Genomic DNA, 8,073 nt, shown 5'->3' on the forward strand with positions numbered 1-8,073 from the left:
TAAATTATTACTTTTGGCAATCACTGGTGCATTGTACACTCTTCTTAAATGAGGGATATATATAATGGTTAGATTCTATCCAGACGCATCATGGATCTCCTGTACAATAATATGGACTCTGGCCACAATCTACCTCGTTATGATTTGCTCTTCATCATTTTCCTGCACTGCAATTTCGCTGTAGCTTTTAACACTTTATTCTGCATTGTTACTGTTTTACCTTGTTCTACCTCAACGCACTGTGTAATGATTTGATCTGTATGAAGAGTATGTCAGACAAGCTTTTTATTGTATCTTGGTACATGTGACAACAATGGATGGCACAGTAGCATAGCAGTTAGCACAATGTTTAACAGTGCCAGTGATCACCAATTGGGGTTCAGTTCTGTAAGGAGTTTGTACATTCTCCCCGTGACCTTGTGGGTTTCCTCTGGGTGCTCCGTTTTCCTCCCATGTTCCAAAGACGTAAAGGTTTTGGGCATACTATGTTGGCACCGGAAGCATGGTGGCATTTGCAGGCTGCCCCCAGTATACTGTATCTTCAGCTCAGTTAGTCATTGACACAATGTATTTTACTGTATGTTTCAATGTACATGTGACAAATAAAACTAATCTCTATTTTAAAATAAACCAATACCAATAATAAACCAGTACCTATGATATTACAATGATTAATAACATCCAAATATATTGATTTTATTTTTTTTATTAATGTCAGAGCTGAAACCTGGTTTTGTGCTCTGGGTACTAGTTAAAAACACTAAAATGACTGAACTAAACACCTCCGCCATTTAGTGTCATTCAAGGTCTGGTCTGCCTGTGCCATTATTATGAAAGAAGAAACCACATTCGGAGTACCTTGCCACCCTGGTATCGGAAAGATAATTAAACTTCTTCCCTGGGTTGGGGAATCAAGAACATGAGGGCATACGTTTAGGGTAAGGAGGGACAGGTTAACTAAGGGGGCACCTTTTTCACCTAGAGGGTGGTCAGTAGATGGAACGAGCTTTCAGAGGCAAGTGCCTGAAGCTAACAGGCACTTGGGCAGGAACATGGATAGGAAAGGTTTGGGGGTAATATGGCTTAAATGCAGGCAGATGTGCCTACTTTAGAGGTGATCTTGGTCTGTACAGACAAGTTGGGCTGAAGAGTCTGGTATTGTGCTCAATGAGTCTATGATTCTAAAGTGGGAAGAGTGCACATAAGATTTATGAGGATGCAGCCAGAACTTGAGGGAGTGAGTTTTATGGAGAGGTTGGATAGGCTAGGAAGTGGAAGAATGAGGGGTCACCCCTTAGGAGAATGAGGTTGGAGACCCAGTGTCTGAGAGTCCGGGGCTAAGAACAGGAGGTCCAGTGACAGCCCATCCTAGGTTTGGAAGCCTTCATCTATGTGAGAGGGGTGGGAAAGGGTCTTGTTTTGTCACTGTCGTCTTGTTTTGTTCAGCTGCTGTTGTTGCTCTGCTGAACATTGTAGGCATGCTATGTTGGTGTCAGAATGTGTTGTGACATTTGCGGGCAGCCTCCAGCACGCCCTTGTGTGTGTTGGTTGTTAACACTAATGATGCATTCCACTGTACATTTCAATGTACATGTGACAAATAAATCTGAATCTTCTACAAATGTATAGAATCATGAGAGGCATAGACAGGGTAAAGGAACATAGTATTTTTCTCAGGGAAGAGAAACCAAAAACTAGAGCCGAGGTTTAAGGTGCGAGGGGAGAGATTTATAAAAGGTGAGGGGTAACTTCTTCATGCGGAGGGTGAAGAGTATATGGAATGAGCCTCCACGGGAAGCGGTTAAGGCAGGTACAAAACAACATTGAAAAGACATTTGGATAGGAGGGGTTTAGTGGGATATTGGCCAAATGCGGGCCAGTGGAACTAGCTTAGAGGCACTATGGTCAGCATGAGTGAGTTGGGCTAGACAGCCTGTTACCATGCTATGCCTCTATGATTCTAAGAAAAAACCTAGTCAACATTTCTCTCCCAACCAGCCTCTCTGGTAAATTATCTCGATGTTTGTGACAGATTGTTGCATATACAATTACTTGTTCCTTTCACTTCATTAATGTAGAGTCAACACAACCCAAGCATTTAATTAGGTTTGAAGTGACTTCAGATTATTCAGGGTTCTTACTTATCACAACACTGAAGAAAGCTTTTCAGCCCAATGGCTCCCTGTGGGTCCCAGCAGAACAATCCCATTCCCCTCCTTACTTCCCTGTGGCTCCGTCATTCATTAGAGTCAGAGTAATACAACACAGACAGGCCAATCAGCCCGACTGGTCCGCGCTGACCAAGCTGGCCCATCCACGCTAGTGCCATTTTCCAGCATTCAGCTCATCACCTTCCATATCTTTCCTCTCCCTGTACCTCTCGAACTATCCCTTAAATGTTGTTATTGTACCTGCTCCAACCACTTCTTCTGGGAGCTGATTCTATGCAGGTGCCAGCCTTTGTGTAAAAAAGTTGCCCCTAAAATTCCTCTTAAATCTCTTCCTTTTGGGAAAAAGACTCAATGCATCCACTTGATCTATGCCCTGCCAGATGTTTACTCTCCTTCATATGCCTGTCGAAAGACCTGGCACTTGACAGAAACTTCATGGGGATGGCACAACACAAGGCTAACTTTGGATCAGTAGAGGTACATCCCATTGCCAGGTAGCCCCAACAATACTCACTATCTAGACGTGGATGGCATTTTGGTGAAGCAGTGTGTGTAATTCTATGACAGTACCAGTTATGATAGGGTTTCAATTGCCACCGCTGTCTGAAAGCAGTTTGTGCATTCTTCCCGTGACTGTGTGGGTTTTCTTCAGTTCCTCCCATTTCAAATCCACATTCCAGAGACATATATTTAGAGATAGTGAGTTATGGGCATGCTATGTTGGCACCAGAACTATGGCAATACTTGTGTGCTGCCCAGTACAATCCTTGCTGATCTGATTTCATGCATTTCATTGTATGTTTTGATGTACGTGACAAATAAAGCTAATGTTGTGTTGTGCAAGAAAAATGGGCACCTGTAACAAGAGAGTTAATCCTAACTCCCCACTTGCATGGACAGATTCTGTTCCAACTCTGTCTAGTGGTTTGCAGATGATAACCACTGTAGAGGGCCGCATCGCAAATAGTGCCCAGTGTCAGTACCTCCAGTTGAACTTTGTCTTTCTGTGTGTTTCCCCCTAGCTGTCAGTCTGTGGTTTTGTATTGCCATGTGCTCCTGACCCACTCCTGCTCTACTCCGGCCCCTGTATTACTGAGTACTCTGTCTCTCATCTGTTTCTCATTATTACCTGTATTGCTGCCTGTATTGTGTCTCATTGTGCTCCACCTATTATCTGCCTCTGTTTATTATCAGTGTATTTCAGTCCTGTGTTTTCACCTGTTTGTTGCCAGATTGTGCCAGTGAATTTTCCCAGTATCTGTATCTGAACTCTGTCCGTCTAAATATCAACTCTGCCTGTTTCCTGATTCTGGTTTTTGGATTTCTCTGGCTGTTTTGATCTCTGTCTGAACTTTGACACCAACTTTGTTTACACCTTGGGATTTGTTACTTAATTAATATCACTGTGGGCACAGTACTGGGTCTGCGATTGAATCTGTGCTCCAGCGCCCTGACACCAAGATGGAGTACAGGAAAATGATAGAAAACCCAGTGATGTGGTGTCATGACAACTTTCCTCCAAATGTCAACAAAGAGCTGGTCATTGACTTCAGGAACTGAGGTTGGGAGGCTTGACAGCTTTAACATCACTAATAGCCTGCCCTCGTCCAACCACATTGATATCACAACCAAGAAAGCTCATCTACAGGTCTACTTCCTCAGGAGGCTAAAGAAACTCAGCATGTTCCCGTACTAATATTTCTTGATGCATCATAGAAAGCATTTTGTTTGGATACATCATTGCTTGGTATGGCAGCTGCTCTGCACATAACGGCAGAAAACTGCATGAAGTTGTGGACAGAGCTCAGCACAGGAACTAGCTTACTGTCTGTAAGGAGTTTGTACATTCAGCCCTTTAAGCCTGTGGGTTCTCTTCCTACATTCTAAAGACGTATGGTTAGAGTTACTTAGCTGTGAACTTACTACATAGGTGCCAGAAACTTAGCAAAACTTGCAAGCAGGTCCCAGCACAATCCTTGCTGATTTGATGTGACACATTTCACTGTATGTTTTAATGTACATATGACAAATAAAGCTAATCTTTAATCTTTACATGTGACATTAATAAACCAATGCCAGTACCTACAAATTTTCAAAGCGGAACAATAGTGGGAACACCTGTGGGTTAAGGCTCACTGAGTCAGTTTGCTAGTAGGCACAACTTTTCAAATGAGGCAAACACAGGTAAATGGGACTGGTACGGGTAGGTAATATCAGTGTGGACACTTTAGGCTGTAGGACTGGGTCTGGGCTGTACAACCTTATGAGTCTATTTCGCTTTACTGTTATTTTTTACCATTTATCTGACAGACAGATAACTTGTGCTGGCCAATTAACCCTTGCACATTTTGGGGAGGTGATGGAAACTTGTGATGTCTTACAGATAATGAGCAGCACCACACAGGCAATGCATGAGCTCAGGATAGGTTCTGGCTCCCTGAATCTGTGAAACAGCATAGCTACCCACTGTGCTTCCACATCACCCACGAGGTCCTTTGTGTGTGTGAAACCACTGCAGTAAAACAACACATCCCATTTCACCCTACAATCTGGTGCAATCTTACTGCTTTCCTGTATCATGATTGAGATTGAAAGCTAGTTTTCCTGTAATGATGCACCATGGAAAACATTTTGTCTGGATGTGTAAGAGCTTGGCATAGCAACTGCTCTGTACGTGATCACAGGGAACGGCAGAGAGTTGTGGACACAGCTCAGCAGATCACAGAAACCAGCCTCCTCTCTACAGACTCTGCCTACACTTCTTCCTGCCTCAGTAAAGCAGCCAACATAATCAAAAACCCCCAACCACCCCAGACATTCTCTCTTGTCCCCCCTCCCATAGTTAGGGGATGCAAAAACCTGGAAACATGCACCTCCAGGCATAAGCAGAGCTTCTATCCCACTGGGACAAGACTATTGAATGGTCCCCTGGTATTTTTTGAGCTTGCCCTTTCAAGACCATAATATCAAACTACATTTTGACCATCTAGAAACCACTTATAATATTCCCCAGAATGTTAAGATAGGCACTTGACCTCACAGCCCACCTCATCATAGCCTTGCACCTTATCGTCTGCCTGCATTGCACTCTTTGTAACCGTAACACTATTCTGCACTCTTGACATTGTTTTGCTTTGTACTACCTCAAATGCATTGTTTTAATGCACCTGGACCATGGCCATCAATAGACTTATAATCCATGTACTTATCCAAACTTCTGTTAATTGTTGCAATTGAATCCCCACCCACTCCGCCCTCCAAGTGAAGATGATTTCCCTTATTTTTATTCCGGCCCTTTGAGGCACACTGCCCAGCAACTCCTGATTTAAGCCAAGCCTAATCATGGGACAACGACCAGCTGGTATGTATTTGGACTGTGGGAGGAAACCGGAACACTGGGAGGAACCTCACATGGTCAAGACTGTACAAACTCCCTACAGACAGCAGAGGTGGTTGAACACTAAAGTGTTGTGCTAACCACTACGCTACTGTGCTGCCAAAAATTTCCAAAGAAGAAGCATACAAATTAGCCATAAAAAGTGGCTCACCTGAGGACTGGGAGAAATTCAGAGTTCAGCAGAGGAGGACAAAGGGCTTAATTAGGAAGGGGAAAAAAGATTATGAGAGAAAACTGGCAGGGAACATAAAAACTGACTAAAAGCTTTTATAGATATGTAAAAAGGAAAAGACTGGTAAAGACAAATGTAGGTCCCCTACAGACAGAAACAGGTGAATTGATTATGGGGAGCAAGGACATGGCAGACCAATTGAATAATTACTTTGGTTCTGTCTTCACTAAGGAGGACATAAATAATCTTCCAGAAATAGTAGGGGACAGAGGGTCCAGTGAGATGGAGGAACTGAGCGAAATACATGTTTGTAGGGAAGTGGTGTTAGGTAAATTGAAGGAATTACAGGCAGATAAATCCCCAGGGCCAGATGGTCTGCATCCCAGAGTGCTTAAGGAAGTAGCCCAAGAAATAGTGGATGCATTAGTGATAATTTTTCAAAACTCGTTAGATTCTGGACTAGTTCCTGAGGATTGGACAGTGGCTAATGTAACCCCATTTCTTTAAAAAAAAAAAGAGGGAGAGAGAAAGCAGGGAATTATAGACCAGTTAGCCTAACATCGGTTGTGGGGAAACTGCTGGAGTCAGTTATCAAAGATGTGATAACAGCACATTTGGAAAGCGGTGAAATCATCGGACAAAGTCAGCATGGATTTGAGAAAGGAAAATCATGTCTGACGAATCTCAGAATTTTTTGAGGATGTAACTAGTAGAGTGGATAGGGGAGAACCAGTGGATGTGGTATATTTGGATTTTCAAAAGGCTTTTGACAAGGTCCCACACAGGAGATTAGTGTGCAAACTTAAAGCACACGGTATTGGGGGTAAGGTATTGATGTGGATAGAGAATTGGTTAGCAGACAGGAAGCAAAGAGTGGGAATAAACGGGACCTTTTCAGAATGGCAGGCAGTGACTAGTGGGGTACTGCAAGGCTCAGTGCTGGGACCCCAGTTGTTTACAATATATATTAATGACTTGGATGAGGGAATTAAATGCAGCATCTCCAAGTTTGCGGATGACACGAAGCTGGGCGGCAGTGTTAGCTGTGAGGAGGAAGTCCAGAACAAGGGGTCACAGTTTGAGGATAAGGGGGAAGCCTTTTAGGACTGAGATTAGGAAAAACTCCTTCACACAGAGAGTGGTGAATCTGTGGAATTCTCTGCCACAGGAAACAGTTGAGGCCAGTTCATTGGCTGTATTTAAGAGGGAGTTAGATATGGCCCTTGTGGCTACGGGGGTCAGGGGGTATGAAGGGAAGGCTGGTGCAGGCTTCTGAGTTGGATGATCAGCCATGATCATAATAAATAGCGGTGCAGGCTCAACGGGCCGAATGGCCTACTCCTGCACCTATTTTTCTATGTTTCTATGTTTCACCTGAAATCTATGACCTCTAGTTCTGGTCTCTCCCAACCTGAGGGGGAAAAAAGCCTGGCTGCACTTACCCTACCTACACCCCTCAATTCTGTATACCTCTATCAAATCTCACCTCAATCTCCTACACTCCAGGAAATGAAGTCCTAATCTATCCCCATACTTCAGGTCTTCAAGTGCCTTGTAAATTTTCTCCACACTCTTCTGGACATCTTCAAAAGGTGATGGTTCCAGAAGGCAGCATCCATCATTAAGGATCCTCAGGGTCCCAGACATACCTTCTTCCTATTACTACCATCAAAGAGGAGGTACAGGAGCCTGAAGACCCACACTCAACGTTTTAGGAACAGGTTCTTCCCTTCCATCATCATATTTCCGAATGGTCCATGAACATTGCTCTTTTGCACTATTTATTTATATTGTAACTTACAGTAATTTGTTATTTATATAGTAATTTGTTTGTAATTTATAGTAATTTGGAGTTCTGACGAAGGGTCTCGGCCCGAAACGTCGACTGTAGAGATGCTGCCTGGCCTGCTGCGTTCACCAGCAACTTTGATGTGTGTTGCTTGAACTTCCAGCATCTGCAGAATTCCTCGTGTTTGAGTAATTTGTTATGCTTGCACTGTACTGCTGTCACGAAACACATTTCACGACGGGACTGATGTCAGCGACAACAAACTTGATTGTGATTCTGACACTGCTCTGGAAGGCTGGGTGGGATTTCAACTCGAGTATGAAGTCGAGAAGCGGGGGTATTGGCTGGCGGTCCGGTAACGACCCCTCCTTCACCACGCCGTGCACCGCACTGCCTACACGCCCCCTCCTCCCCTCCCACCCGTGTTGCTAACCGACCCGCCGCCAGTTCACTTGGGTCCACCTATCACCCACCCGCACCCCCGGCTCACTCCTCCCTCTCATTTCCAGTACTGTATACCGGCTCTCTTCTCCCCACCCGCTGT

Source organism: Mobula birostris, chromosome 32 (assembly GCF_030028105.1).
Source record: "Mobula birostris isolate sMobBir1 chromosome 32, sMobBir1.hap1, whole genome shotgun sequence".
NCBI lineage: Eukaryota > Metazoa > Chordata > Chondrichthyes > Myliobatiformes > Myliobatidae > Mobula > Mobula birostris.